Here is a 16,604-nt window from a genome sequence, read left to right as displayed (position 1 = left end):
AGCACCCCGAGCACTGAGCATCCAGCTCCCCGAGCACTGAGAACCCAGCACCCTGAGTACTGAGCACCCAGCACCCCGAGCACTGAGCACCCAGCACCCTGAGCACTGAGCACCCAGCTCCCTGAGCACTGAGCACCCAGCACCCTGAGTAGTGAGCACCCAACGTACTGAGCACCGAGCACCCCGAGCACTGAGCACCCAGCACCCTGAGTACTGAGCACCGAGCACCCTGAGCACTGAGCACCCAGCACCCTGAGCACTGAGCACTGAGCACCCTGATCACTGAGTACTGAGCACCGAGCACCCTGAGCACTGAGCACCCAGCACCCGAGTACTGAGCACACAGCACCCTGACTACTGAGCACCCAGCACCCTGAGTACTGAGCACCCAGCACCCCTAGTACTGAGCACCCAGCACCCTGAGTACTGAGCACCCAGCACCCTGAGCACTGAGCACCCAGCACCCCGAGCACTGAGCACCCAGCACTCTGAGTACGGAGCACCCAGCACCCTGAGCACTGAGCACCCAGCACCCTGAGCACTGAGCACCCAGCACCCTGAGCACTGGGCACTGAGCACCCTGATCACTGAGTACTGAGCACCGAGCACCCCGAGAACTGAGCACCCAGCACCCGGAGTACTGAGCACCCAGCACACCAAGCACTGAGCACCCTGAGTATTGAGCACCCAGCACCCTGAGTACTGAGCACCCAGCACCCCGAGCACTGAGCACCCAGCACCCTGAGCACTGAGCACCCTGAGGACTGAGCACTCAGCACCCTGAGCACTGAGCACCCAGCACCCTGAGTACTGAGCACCGATCATCCTGAGCACTGAGCACCCAGAACCCAAAGCACTGAGCACCCAGCACCCTCAGTACTGAGCACCCAGCACCCCGAGCACTAAGCACCCAGCACCCTGAGTACTGAGCACCCTGAGTACTGAGCACCAATCACGCTGAGCACTGAGCTCCCAGCACCCTGAGTACTGAGCACCCAGCACCCTGAGCACTGAGCTCCCAGCGCCCCGAGCACTGAGCACCCAGCACCCCGAGCACTGAGCACTGAGCACCCAGCACCCCGAGTACTGAGCAGTGAGCACCCTGAGCACTGAGCACCCAGCACCCCGAGTACTGAGCACTGAGCACCCTGAGTACTGAGCACCCAGCACCCTGAGCACTGAGTACCCAGCATCCTGAGGACTGAGCACCCAGCACCCTGAGCACTGAGCACCCAGCACCCTGAGCACTGAGCACCCAGCACCCTGAGTACTGATCACTGAGCAACCAGCACCCCGAGCACTGAGCACCCAGCACCCTGAGTACTGAGCACTGAGCACCCAGCACCGCGAGCACTGAGCACCCAGCACCCTGAGCACTGAGCACCCAGCACCCCGAGCACTGAGCACCCAGCACCCTGAGCACTGAGCACCCAGCACCCGAGTACTGAGCACCCAGCACCCTGAGTACTGAGCACCCAGCACCCTGAGTACTGAGCACCCAGCACCCCGAGCACTGAGCATCCAGCTCCCCGAGCACTGAGAACCCAGCACCCTGAGCACTGAGCACCCAGCACCCCGAGCACTGAGCACCCAGCACCCTGAGCACTGAGCACCCAGCACCCCGAGCACTGAGCACCCAGCACCCTGAGTACTGAGCACCGAGCACCCTGAGCACTGAGCACCCAGCACCCTGAGTACTGAGCTCCGAGCACCCCGAGCACTGAGCACCCAGCGCCCCGAGCACCGAGCACCCTGAGCACTGAGCACCCAGCAACCTGAGTACTGAGCACCCTGCACCCTGAGCAATGAGCACCCTGAGTACTGAGCACCCAGCACCTTGAGCATTGAGCACCCAACACCCGGAGTACTGAGCACCCAGCACCCTGAGTACTAAGCACCGAGCACCCTGAGTACTGAGCACCCAGCACCCTGAGCACCGAACACACAGCACCCTGAGTACTGAGCACCTCGAGCACTGAGCACCCAGCACCCTGAGTACTGAGCACCGAGCACCCCGAGCACTGAGCACCCAGCACCCTGAGTACTGAGCACCCAGCACCCTCAGAACTGAGCACACAGCACCCTGAGCACTGAGCACGCAGCACCCTGAGCACTGAGCACACAGCACCCTGAGCACTGAGGACACAGCACCCTGAGTACTGAGCACTGAGCACCCAGCACCCCGAGCACTGAGCACCCAGCACCCTGAGTACTGAGCACCGAGCACCCCGAGCACTGAGCAACCAGCACCCTGAGTACAGAGCTCCGAGCACCCCGAGCACTGAGCACCCTGAGCACTGAGCACCGAGCACCCTGAGCACTGAGTACCCAGCACCCTGAGCACTGAGCACCCAGCACCCTGAGCACTGAGCACCCAGCACCCTGAGTAATGAGCACTGAGCACCCAGCACCCCTAGCACTGAGCACCCAGCACCCCGAGTACTGAGCACTGAGCACCCTGAGTACTGAGCACCCAGCACACTGAGCACTGAGTACCCAGCACCCTGAGCACTGAGCACCCAGCACCCTGAGCACTGAGCACCCAGCACCCTGAGCACTGAGCACCCAGCACCCTGAGTACTGAGCACTGAGCACCCAGCACCCCGAGCACTGAGCACCCAGCACCCTGAGTACTGAGCACTGAGCACCCAGCACCCCGAGCACTGCGCACCCAGCACCCTGAGCACTGAGCACCCAGCACCCGAGTACTGAGCACACAGCACCCTGAGTACTGAGCACCCAGCACCCTGAGTACTGAGCACCCAGCACCCCGAGTACTGAGCACCCTGCACCCTGAGTACTGAGCACCCAGCACCCTGAGCACTGAGCATCCAACACCCCGAGCACTGAGCACCCAGCACCCTGAGTACTGAGCACCCAGCAACCTGAGCACTGAGCACCCAGCACCCTGAGCACTGAGCACCCAGCACCCTGAGCACTGAGCACTGAGCACCCTGATCACTGAGTACTGAGCACCGAGCACCCTGAGCACTGAGCACCCAGCACCCGAGTACTGAGCACACAGCACCCTGAGTACTGAGCACCCAGCACCCTGAGTACTGAGCACCCAGCACCCCGAGTACTGAGCACCCAGCACCCTGAGTACTGAGCACCCAGAAACCTGAGCACTGAGCACCCAGCACCCCGAGCACTGAGCACCCAGCACTCTGAGTACTGAGCAAACAGCACCCTGAGCACTGAGCACACAGCACCCTGAGCACTGAGCACCCAGCACCCTGAGTACTGAGCACTGAGCACCCAGCACCCCGAGCACTGAGCACCCAGCACCCTGAGTACTGAGCACCGAGCACCCCGAGCACTGAGCACCCAGCACCCTGAGTACTGAGCTCCGAGCACCCCGAGCACTGAGCACCCTGAGCACTGAGCACCGAGCACCCTGAGCACTGAGCACCAGCACCCTGAGCACTGAGCACCCAGCACCCTGAGTATTGAGCACTGAGCACCCAGCACGGCGAGCACTGAGCACCCAGCACCCTGAGTACTCAGCACTGAGCACCCTGAGTACTGAGCACCCAGCACCCTGAGCACTGAGTACCCAGCACCCTGAGCACTGAGCACCCAGCACCCTGAGCACTGAGCACCCAGCACCCTGAGCACTGAGCACCCATCACCCTGAGTACTGAGCACTGAGCACCCAGCACCCCGAGCACTGAGCACCCAGCACCCTGAGTACTGAGCACTGAGCACCCAGCACCCCGAGCACTGAGCACCCAGCACCCTGAGCACTGAGCACCCAGCACCCGAGTACTGAGCACACAGCACCCTGAGTACTGAGCACCCAGCACCCTGAGTACTGAGCACCCAGCACCCCGAGTACTGTGCACCCAGCACCCTGAGTACTGAGCTCCCAGCACCCTGAGCACTGAACACCCATCACCCCGAGCACTGAGCACCCAGCACCCTGAGTACTGAGCACCCAGCAACCTGAGCACTGAGCACCCAGCACCCTGAGCACTGAGCACCCAGCAGCCTGAGCACTGAGCACTGAGCACCCTGATCACTGAGTACTGAGCACCAAGCACCCTGAGCACTGAGCACCCAGCACCCGAGTACTGAGCACCCAGCACCCTGAGTACTGAGCACCCAGCACCCTGAGTACTGAGCACCCAGCACCCCTAGTACTGAGCACCCAGCACCCTGAGTACTGAGCACCCAGCACCCTGAGCACTGAGCACCCAGCACCCCGAGCACTGAGCAACCAGCACTCTGAGTACTGAGCACACAGCACCCTGAGCACTGAGCACCCAGCACCCTGAGCACTGAGCACCCAGCACCCTGAGCACTGAGCACTGAGCACCCTGATCACTGAGTACTGAGCACCGAGCACCCCGAGAACTGAGCACCCAGCACCTGGAGTACTGAGCACCCAGCACACCAAGCACTGAGCACCCTGAGTATTGAGCACCCAGCACCCTGAGTACTGAGCAGCCAGCACCCTGAGTACTGAGCAACCCGCACCCTGAGTACTGAGCACCCAGCACCCGAGCACTGAGCACCCAGCACCCTGAGGACTGAGCACCCAGCACCCTGAGCACTGAGCACCCTGAGTACTGAGCACTGAGCTCCCTGAGTACTGAGCACTGAGCACCCTGAGTACTGAGCAACCAGCACCCTGAGTACTGAGTACCCAGCACCCTGAGCACTGAGCACCGAGCACCCTGAGCACTGAGCACCCAGCACCCTGAGCACTGAGCACCCAGCACCCTGAGTACTGAGCACTGAGCACCCAGCACCCTGAGCACTGAGCACCCAGCACCCCGAGCACTGAGCACCCAGCACTCTGAGTACTGAGCAAACAGCACCCTGAGCACTGAGCACACAGCACCCTGAGCACTGAGCACCCAGCACCCTGAGTACTGAGCACTGAGCACCCAGCACCCCGAGCACTGAGCACCCAGCACCCTGAGTACTGAGCACCGAGCACCCCGAGCACTGAGCACCCAGCACCCTGAGTACTGAGCTCCGAGCACCCCGAGCACTGAGCACCCTGAGCACTGAGCACCGAGCACCCTGAGCACTGAGCACCAGCACCCTGAGCACTGAGCACCCAGCACCCTGAGTATTGAGCACTGAGCACCCAGCACGGCGAGCACTGAGCACCCAGCACCCTGAGTACTCAGCACTGAGCACCCTGAGTACTGAGCACCCAGCACCCTGAGCACTGAGTACCCAGCACCCTGAGCACTGAGCACCCAGCACCCTGAGCACTGAGCACCCAGCACCCTGAGCACTGAGCACCCAACACCCTGAGTACTGAGCACTGAGCACCCAGCACCCCGAGCACTGAGCACCCAGCACCCTGAGTACTGAGCACTGAGCACCCAGCACCCCGAGCACTGAGCACCCAGCACCCTGTGCACTGAGCACCCAGCACCCGAGTACTGAGCACACAGCACCCTGAGTACTGAGCACCCAGCACCCTGAGTACTGAGCACCCAGCACCCCGAGTACTGTGCACCCAGCACCCTGAGTACTGAGCACCCAGCACCCTGAGCACTGAGCACCCTGAGTACTGAGCACTGAGCACCCTGAGTACTGAGCACTGAGCACCCTGAGTACTGAGCAACCAGCACCCTGAGTACTGAGCACCCAGCACCCTGAGCACTGAGCACCGAGCACCCTGAGCACTGAGCACCCAGCACCCTGAGCACTGAGCACCCAGCACCCTGAGTAGTGAGCACCCAACGTACTGAGCACCGAGCACCCCGAGCACTGAGCACCCAGCACCCTGAGTACTGAGCAACCAGCGCCCCGAGAACTGAGCACCCAGCACCCTGAGCACTGAGCACCCAGCACCCTGAGCACTGATCACCCAGCACCCTGAGCACTGAGCACCCAGCACCCTGAGTACTGAGCACCCAGCACCCTGAGTACTGAGCACTCAGCACCCTGAGTACTGAGCACCGAGCACCCCGAGCACTGAGCACCCAGCACCCTGACCACTGAGCACCCTGAGGACTGAGCACCCAGCACCCTGAGCACTGAGCACCCAGCACCCTGAGTACTGAGCACCGATCATCCTGAGCACTGAGCACCCAGAACCCAAAGCACTGAGCACCCAGCACCCTCAGTACTGAGCACCCAGCACCCCGAGCACTGAGCAACCAGCACCCTGAGTACTGAGCACCCTGAGTACTGAGCACCGATCACCCTGAGCACTGAGCTCCCAGCACCCTGAGTACTGAGCACCCAGCACCCTGAGCACTGAGCTCCCAGCACCCTGAGTACTGAGCACCCAGCACCCTGAGCACTGAGCACCCAGCACCCTGAGTACTGAGCACCCAGCAACCCGAACACTGAGCAGCCAGCACCCGAGAATGAGGACCCAGCACCCCGAGTACTGAGCACCGAGCACCCTGAGCACTGAGTACCCAGCACCCTGAGTACTGAGCACCCAGCACCCTGAGCACTGAGCACCGAGCACCCCGAGTACTGAGCACCCAGCACGCTGAGCACTGAGCACACAGCACCCTGAGTACTGAGCACCCAGCACCCTGAGTACTGAACACCCAGCACCCTGAGCACTGAGCACTGAGCACCCTGATCACTGAGTACTGAGCACCGAGCACCCCGAGAACCGAGAACCCAGCACCCGGAGTACTGAGCACCCAGCACCCTGAGTACTGAGCACCCAGCACCCCGAGCACTGAGCACCCAGCTCCCTGAGCACTGAGCACCCAGCACCCTGAGTACTGAGCACTGAGCACCCAGCACACCGAGCACTGAGCACCCAGCACCCTGAGTACTGAGCACTGAGCACCCAGCACACCGAGCACTGAGCACCCAGCACCCTGAGCACTGAGCACCCAGCACCCTGAGCTCTGAGCACCCAGCACCCTGAGTACTGAGCACTGAGCACCCAGCACCCCAGGCACTGAGCACCCAGCACCCTGAGTACTGAGCACTGAGCACCCAGCACCCCGAGAACTGAGCACCATGCACCCTGAGCACTGAGCACACAGCACCCGAGTACTGAGCACCCAGCACCCTGAGTACTGCGCACCCAGCACCCTGAGTACTGAGCACCCAGCACCCTGAGTACTGAGCACCCAGCACCCCGATCACTGAGCACCCAGCTCCCCGAGTACTGAGCACCCAGCACCCTGAGTACTGAGCACCCAGCACCCTGAGCACTGAGCACCCAGCACCCCGAGCACTGAGCAACCAGCACCCTGAGTACTGACCACCCAGCAGGCTGAGCAATGAGCACCCAGCACCCTGAGTAGTGAGCACCCAACGTACTGAGCACCGAGCACCCCGAGCACTGAGCACCCAGCACCCTGAGTACTGAGCACCGAGCACCCCGAGCACTGAACACCCAGCAGCCTGACTACTGAGCTCCGAGCACCCCGAGCACTGAGCACCCAGCGCCCCGAGCACCGAGCACCCTGAGCACTGAGCACCCAGCACCCTGACTACTGAGCACCCAGCACCCTGAGCAATGAGCAACCTGAGTACTGAGCACCCAGCACCTTGAGCACTGAGCACCGAGCACCCCGAGCACTGAGCACCCAGCACCCGGAGTACTGAACACCCAGCACCCTGAGTTCTAAGCACCGAGCACCCTGAGTACTGAGCACCCAGCACCCTGAGCACTGAACACACAGCACCCTGAGTACTGAGCACCTCGAGCACTGAGCACCCAGCACCCTGAGCACTGAGTACCCAGCACCCTGAGCACTGAGAACCCAGGACCCTGAGCACTGAGCAAACAGCACCCTGAGCACTGAGCACCCAGCACCCTGAGTACTGAGCACTGAGCACCCAGCACCCCAAGCACTGAGCACCCAGCACCCTGAGAACTGAGCACTGAGCACCCAGCACCCCGAGCACTGAGAACCCAGCACCCTGAGCACTGAGCACCCAGCACCCGAGTACTGAGCACCCAGCACCCTGAGTACTGAGCAAACAGCACCCTGAGTACTGAGCACCCAGCACCCCGAGTACTGAGCACCCAGCACCCTGAGTACTGAGCACCCAGCACCCTGAGCACTGAGCACTAAGCACCCCGAGCACTGAGCAACCAGCACCCTGAGTACTGAGCACCCAGCGCCCCGAGCACTGAGCACCCAGCACCCTGAGCACTGAGCACCCAGCACCCTGAGTACTGAGCACCCAGCACCCTGAGTACTGAACTCCCAGCACCCTGAGCACTGAGCACTGAGCACCCTGAGCACTGAGTACTGAGCACTGAGCACCCTGAGCACTGAGCACCCAGCAACCCGAGTACTGAGCACCCAGCACCCCGAGCACTGAGCACCCAGCGCCCCGAGCACTGAGCACCCAGCACCCCGAGCACTGAGCACTGAGCACCCAGCACCCCGAGTACTGAGCAGTGAGCACCCTGAGCACTGAGCACCCAGCACCCCGAGCACTTATCACTGAGCACCCTGAGTACTGAGCAAACAGCACCCTGAGCCCTGAGTACCCAGCACCCTGAGCACTGAGCACCCAGCACCCTGAGCACTGAGCACCCAGCACCCTCAGCACTGAGCACCCAGCACCCTGAGTACTGATCACTGAGCACCCAGCACCCCGAGCACTGAGCACCCAGCACCCTGAGTACTGAGCACTGAGCACCCAGCACCCCGAGCACTGAGCACCCAGCACCCTGAGCACTGAGCACCCAGCACCCGAGTACTGAGCACCCAGCCCATTGAGTACTGAGCACCCAGCACCCTGAGTACTGAGCAACCAGCACCCCGAGTACTGAGCACCCAGCACCCTGAGTACTGAGCACCCAGCACCCTGAGCACTGAGCACCCAGCACCCCGAGCACTGAGCACCCAGCTCCCTGAGTACTGAGCACCCAGCACCCTGAGCACTGAGCACCCAGCACCCTGAGCACTGAGCACCCAGCACCCTGGGTAGTGAGCACCCAACGTACTGAGCACCGAGCACCCCGAGCACTGAGCACCCAGCACCCTGAGTACTGAGCACCAAGCAACCTGAGCACTGAGCACCCAGCACCCTGAGTACTGAGCTCCGAGCACCCCGAGCACTGAGCACCCAGCGCCCCGAGCACCGAGCACCCTGAGCACTGAGCACCCAGCACCCTGAGTACTGAGCACCCTGCACCCTGAGCAATGAGCACCCTGAGTACTGAGCACCCAGCACCTTGAGCACTGAGCACCCAGCACCCGGAGTACTAAGCACCCAGCAACCTGAGTACTAAGCACCGAGCACCCTGAGTACTGAGCACCCAGCACCCTGAGCACTGAACACACAGCACCCTGAGTACTGAGCACCTCGAGCACTGAGCACCCAGCACCCTGAGTACTGAGCACCGAGCACCCCGAGCACTGAGCACCCAGCACCGCGAGCACTGAGCACATAGCACCCCGAGCACTGAGCACCCAGCACCCTGAGTACTGAGCACCCAGCACCCTGAGTACTGAGCACCCAGCACTCTGAGCACTGAGTACCCAGCACCCTGAGCACTTAGCACCCAGCACCCTGAGCACTGAGCACACATCACCCTGAGCACTGAGCACCCAGCACCCTGAGCACTGAGCACTGAGCACCCTGATCACTGAGTACTGAGCACCGAGCACCCCGAGAACTGAGCACCCAGCACCCCGAGCACTGAGCACCCAGCACCCCAAGCACTGAGCACCCTGAGTATTGAGCACCCAGCACCCTGAGTACTGAGCACCCAGCACCCTGAGTACTGAGCACCCAGCACCCTGAGTACTGAGCACCCAGCACCCCGAGCACTGAGCACCCAGCACCCTGAGTACTGAGCACCCAGCACCCTGAGCCTTGAGCACCGAGCACCCTGAGCACTGAGCACCCAGCACCCTGAGGACTGAGCACCCAGCACCCTGAGCACTGAGCACCCTGAGTACTGAGCACTGAGCACCCTGAGTACTGAGCACTGAGCAACCTGAGTACTGAGCACCCAGCACCCTGAGCACTGAGCACCCTGAGGACTGAGCACCCAGAATCCAAAGCACTGAGCAACCAGCACCCTCAGTACTGAGCACCCAGCACCCCGAGCACTGAGCACCCAGCACCCTGAGTACTGAGCACCCAGCACCCCGAGCACTGAGCACCCAGCACCCTGAGCACTGAGCACCCTGAGGACTGAGCACTCAGCACCCTGAGCACTGAGCACTGAGCACCCAGCACCCTGAGCACTGATCACCCAGCACCCTGAGTACTGAGCACCCAGCACCCTGAGCACTGAGCACCCAGCACCCTGAGTACTGAGCACCCAGCACTCTGAGCACTGAGCACCCAGCACCCTGAGTACTGAGCACCCAGCACCCCGAACACTGAGCACCCAGCACCCCGAGAATGAGCACCCAGCACCCCGAGTACTGAGCACCGAGCACCCTGAGCACTGAATACCCAGCACCCTGAGTACTGAGCACCCAGCACCCTGAGCACTGAGCACCGAGCACCCCGAGTACTGAGCACCCAGCACCCTGAGCACTGAGCACCCAGCACCCTGAGTACTGAGCACCCAGCACCCTGAGTACTGAACACCCAGCACCCTGAGCACTGAGCACTGAGCACCCTGATCACTGAGTACTGAGCACCGAGCACCCCGAGAACTGAGAACCCAGCACCCGGAGTACTGAGCACCCAGCACCCTGAGTACTGAGCACACAGCACCCCGAGCACTGAGCACCCAGCACCCTGAGCACTGAGCACCCAGCACCCTGAGTACTGAGCACTGAGCACCCAGCACCCCAGGCACTGATCACCCAGCACCCTGAGTACTGAGCACTGAGCACCCAGCACCCTGAGCTCTGAGCACCCAGCACCCTGAGTACTGAGCACTGAGCACCCAGCACCCCAGGCACTGAGCACCCAGCACCCTGAGTACTGAGCACTGAGCACCCAGCACCCCGAGCACTGAGCACCATGCACCCTGAGCACTGAGCACACAGCACCCGAGTACTGAGCACCCAGCACCCTGAGTACTGAGCACCCACCACCCTGAGTACTGAGCACCCAGCACCCTGAGTACTGAGCACCCAGCACCCCGATCACTGAGCACCCAGCACCCCGAGTACTGAGCACCCAGCACCCTGAGTACTGAGCACCCAGCACCCTTAGCACTGAGCATTCAGCACCCCGAGCACTGAGCAACCAGCACCCTGAGTACTGACCACCCAGCACCCTGAGCAATGAGCACCCAGCACCCTGAGTAGTGAGCACCCAACGTACTGAGCACCGAGCACCCCGAGCACTGAGCACCCAGCACCCTGAGTACTGAGCACCGAGCACCCCGAGCACTGAACACCCAGCACCCTGAGTACTGAGCTCCGAGCACCCCGAGCACTGAGCACCCAGCGCCCCGAGCACCGAGCACCCTGAGCACTGAGCACCCAGCACCCTGACTACTGAGCACCCAGCACCCTGAGCAATGAGCAACCTGAGTACTGAGCACCCAGCACCTTGAGCACTGAGCACCGAGCACCCCGAGCACTGAGCACCCAGCACCCGGAGTACTGAGCACCCAGCACCCTGAGTTCTAAGCACCGAGCACCCTGAGTACTGAGCACCCAGCACCCTGAGCACTGAACACACAGCACCCCGAGTACTGAGCACCTCGAGCACTGAGCACCCAGCACCCTGAGCACTGAGTACCCAGCACCCTGAGCACTGAGCACCCAGCACCCTGAGCACTGAGCAAACAGCACCCTGAGCACTTAGCACCCAGCACCCTGAGTACTGAGCACTGAGCACCCAGCACCCCAAGCACTGAGCACCCAGCACCCTGAGAACTGAGCACTGAGCACCCAGCACCCCGAGCACTGAGCACCCAGCACCCTGAGCACTGAGCACCCAGCACCCGAGTACTGAGCACCCAGCACCCTGAGTACTGAGCAAACAGCACCCTGAGTACTGAGCACCCAGCACCCCGAGTACTGAGCACCCAGCACCCTGAGTACTGAGCACCCAGCACCCTGAGCACTGAGCACCAAGCACCCCGAGCACTGAGCACCCAGAACCCTGAGTACTGAGCACCCAGCGCCCCGAGCACTGAGCACCCAGCACCCTGAGCACTGAGCACCCAGCACCCTGAGTACTGAGCACCCAGCACCCTGAGTACTGAACACCCAGCACCCTGAGCACGGAGCACTGAGCACCCAGAGCACTGAGTACTGAGCACTGAGCACCCTGAGCACTGAGCACCCAGCAACCCGAGTACTGAGCACCCAGCACCCCGAGCACTGAGCACCCAGCGCCCCGAGCACTGAGCACCCAGCACCCCGAGCACTGAGCACTGAGCACCTAGCACCCCGAGTACTGAGCAGTGAGCAACCTGAGCACTGAGCACCCAGCACCCCGAGTACTGAGCACTGAGCACCCTGAGTACTGAGCACCCAGCACCCTGAGCACTGTGTACCCAGCACCCTGAGCACTGAGCACCCAGCACCCTGAGCACTGAGCAAACAGCACCCTGAGCACTGAGCACCCAGCACCCTGAGTACTGAGCATTGAGCACCCAGCACCCCAAGCACTGAGCACCCAGCACCCTGAGAACTGAGCACTGAGCACCCAGCACCCCGAGCACTGAGCACCCAGCACCCTGAGCACTGAGCACCCAGCACCCGAGTACTGAGCACCCAGCACCCTGAGTACTGAGCAAACAGCACCCTGAGTACTGAGCACCCAGCACCCCGAGTACTGAGCACCCAGCACCCTGAGTACTGAGCACCCAGCACCCTGAGCACTGAGCACCAAGCACCCCGAGCACTGAGCACCCAGAACCCTGAGTACTGAGCACCCAGCGCCCCGAGCACTGAGCACCCAGCACCCTGAGCACTGAGCACCCAGCACCCTGAGTACTGAGCAACCAGCACCCTGAGTACTGAACACCCAGCACCCTGAGCACGGAGCACTGAGCACCCTGAGCACTGAGTACTGAGCACTGAGCACCCTGAGCACTGAGCACCCAGCAACCCGAGTACTGAGCACCCAGCACCCCGAGCACTGAGCACCCAGCGCCCCGAGCACTGAGAACCCAGCACCCCGAGCACTGAGCACTGAGCACCTAGCACCCCGAGTACTGAGCAGTGAGCAACCTGAGCACTGAGCACCCAGCACCCCGAGTACTGAGCACTGAGCACCCTGAGTACTGAGCACCCAGCACCCTGAGCACTGAGTACCCAGCACCCTGAGCACTGAGCACCCAGCACCCTGAGCACTGAGCACCCAGCACCCTCAGCACTGAGCACCCAGCACCCTGAGTACTGATCACTGAGCACCCAGCACCCCGAGCATTGAGCACCCAGCACCCTGAGCACTGAGCACCCATTACCCGAGTACTGAGCACCCAGCACATTGAGTACTGAGCACCCAGCACCCTGAGTACTGAGCACCCAGCACCCCGAGTACTGATCACCCAGCACCCTGAGTACTGAGCACCCAGCACCCTGAGCACTGAGCACCCTGCACCCCGAGCACTGAGCACCCAGCTCCCTGAGTACTGAGCACCCAGCACCCTGAGCACTGAGCACCCAGCACCCTGAGCACTGAGCACCCAGCACCCTGAGTAGTGAGCACCCAACGTACTGAGCACCGAGCACCCCGAGCACTGAGCACCCAACACCCTGAGTACTGAGCACCGAGCACCCTGAGCACTGAGCACCCAGCACCCTGTGTACTGAGCTCTGAGCACCCCGAGCACTGAGCACCCAGCGCCCCGAGCACCGAGCACCCTGAGCACTGAGCACCCAGCACCCTGAGTACTGAGCACCCTGCACCCTGAGCAATGAGCACCCTGAGTACTGAGCACCCAGCACCTTGAGCACTGAGCACCCAGCACCCGGAGTACTGAGCACCCAGCAACCTGAGTACTAAGCACCGAGCACCCTGAGTACTGAGCACCCGCACCCTGAGCACTGAACACACAGCACCCTGAGTACTGAGCACCTCGAGCACTGAGCACCCAGCACCCTGAGTACTGAGCACCGAGCACCCCGAGCACTGAGCACCCAGCACCGCGAGCACTGAGCACATAGCACCCCGAGCACTGAGCACCCAGCACCCTGAGTACTGAGCACCCAGCACCCTGAGTACTGAGCACCCAGCACCCTGAGCACTGAGTACCCAGCACCCTGAGCACTTAGCACCCAGCACCCTGAGCACTGAGCACACATCACCCTGAGCACTGAGCACCCAGCACCCTGAGCACTGAGCACTGAGCACCCTGATCACTGAGTACTGAGCACCGAGCACCCCGAGAACTGAGCACCCAGCACCCGGAGTACTGAGCACCCAGCACCCCAAGCACTGAGCACCCTGAGTATTGAGCACCCAGCACCCTGAGTACTGAGCACCCAGCACCCTGAGTACTGAGCACCCAGCACCCTGAGTACTGAGCACCCAGGACCCCGAGCACTGAGCACCCAGCACCCTGAGTACTGAGCACCCAGCACCCTGAGCCTTGAGCACCGAGAACCCTGAGCACTGAGCACCCAGCACCCTGAGGACTGAGCACCCAGCACCCTGAGCACTGAGCACCCTGAGTACTGAGCACTGAGCACCCTGAGTACTGAGCACTGAGCACCCTGAGTACTGAGCAACCAGCACCCTGAGTACTGAGCACCCAGCACCCTGAGCACTGAGCACCGAGCACCCTGAGCACTGAGCACCCAGCACCCTGAGCACTGAGCACCCAGCACCCTGAGTTGTGAGCACCCAACGTACTGAGCACCGAGCACCCCGAGCACTGAGCACCCAGCACCCTGAGTACTGAGCACCCAGCACCCCGAGCACTGAGCACCCAGCACCCTGAGCACTGAGCACCCAGCACCCTGAGCACTGATCACCCAGCACCCTGAGCACTGAGCACCCAGCACCCTGAGTACTGAGCACCCAGCACCCTGAGTACTGAGCACCCAGCACCCTGAGCACTGAGCACCCAGCACCCTGAGTACTGAGCACCGATCATCCTGAGCACTGAGCACCCAGAATCCAAAGCACTGAGCAACCAGCACCCTCAGTACTGAGCACCCAGCACCCCGAGCACTGAGCACCCAGCACCCTGAGTACTGAGCACCCTGAGTACTGAGCACCGATCACCCTGAGCACTGAGCTCCCAGCACCCTTAGTACTGAGCACCCAGCACCCTGAGCACTGAGCACCCAGCACCCTGAGTACTGAGCACCCAGCACTCTGAGCACTGAGCACCCAGCACCCTGAGTACTGAGCACCCAGCACCCCGAACACTGAGCACCCAGCACCCCGAGAATGAGCACCCAGCACCCCGAGTACTGAGCACCGAGCACCCTGAGCACTGAGTACCCAGCACCCTGAGTACTGAGCACCCAGCACCCTGAGCACTGAGCACCGAGCACCCCGAGTACTGAGCACCCAGGACCCTGAGCACTGAGCACCCAGCACCCTGAGTACTGAGCACCCAGCACCCTGAGTACTGAACACCCAGCACCCTGAGCACTGAGCACCCAGCACCCTGAGCACTGAGCAAACAGCACCCTGAGCACTGAGCACCCAGCACCCTGAGTACTGAGCACTGAGCACCCAGCACCCCAAGCACTGAGCACCCAGCACCCTGAGAACTGAGCACTGAGCACCCAGCACCCCGAGCACTGAGAACCCAGCACCCTGAGCACTGAGCACCCAGCACCCGAGTACTGAGCACCCAGCACCCTGAGTACTGAGCAAACAGCACCCTGAGTACTGAGCACCCAGCACCCCGAGTACTGAGCACCCAGCACCCTGAGTACTGAGCACCCAGCACCCTGAGCACTGAGCACCAAGCACCCCGAGCACTGAGCAACCAGCACCCTGAGTACTGAGCACCCAGCGCCCCGAGCACTGAGCACCCAGCACCCTGAGCACTGAGCACCCAGCACCCTGAGTACTGAGCAGCCAGCACCCTGAGTACTGAACACCCAGCACCCTGAGCACTGAGCACTGAGCACCCTGAGCACTGAGTACTGAGCACTGAGCACCCTGAGCACTGAGCACCCAGCAACCCGAGTACTGAGCACCCAGCACCCCGAGCACTGAGCACCCAGCGCCCCGAGCACTGAGCACCCAGCACCCCGAGCACTGAGCACTGAGCACCCAGCACCCCGAGTACTGAGCAGTGAGCACCCTGAGCACTGAGCACCCAGCACCCCGAGCACTGAGCACTGAGCACCCTGAATACTGAGCAAACAGCACCCTGAGCACTGAGTACCCAGCACCCTGAGCACTGAGCACCCAGCACCCTGAGCACTGAGCACCCAGCACCCTCAGCACTGAGCACCCAGCACCCTGAGTACTGATCACTGAGCACCCAGCACCCCGCGCACTGAGCACCCAGCACCCTGAGTACTGAGCACTGAGCACCCAGCACCCCGAGCACTGAGCACCCAGCACCCTGAGCACTGAGCACCCAGCACCCGAGTACTGAGCACCCAGCCCATTGAGTACTGAGAACCCAGCACCCTGAGTACTGAGCAACCAGCACCCCGAGTACTGAGCACCCAGCACCCTGAGTACTGAGCACCCAGCACCCTGAGCACTGAGCACCCAGCCCCCTGAGCACTGAGCACCCAGCTCCCTGAGTACTGAGCACCGAGCACCCCGAGCACTGAGCACCCAGCACCCTG

The sequence above is a fragment of the Microtus oregoni genome, unplaced genomic scaffold, assembly GCF_018167655.1.
Source record: "Microtus oregoni isolate MIOR12 unplaced genomic scaffold, Mior012 000051F_ref0000332, whole genome shotgun sequence".
Classification (NCBI taxonomy): domain Eukaryota; kingdom Metazoa; phylum Chordata; class Mammalia; order Rodentia; family Cricetidae; genus Microtus; species Microtus oregoni.
The sequence above is the reverse complement of the archived record's forward strand: the minus strand, read 5'-3'. Positions refer to the sequence as shown.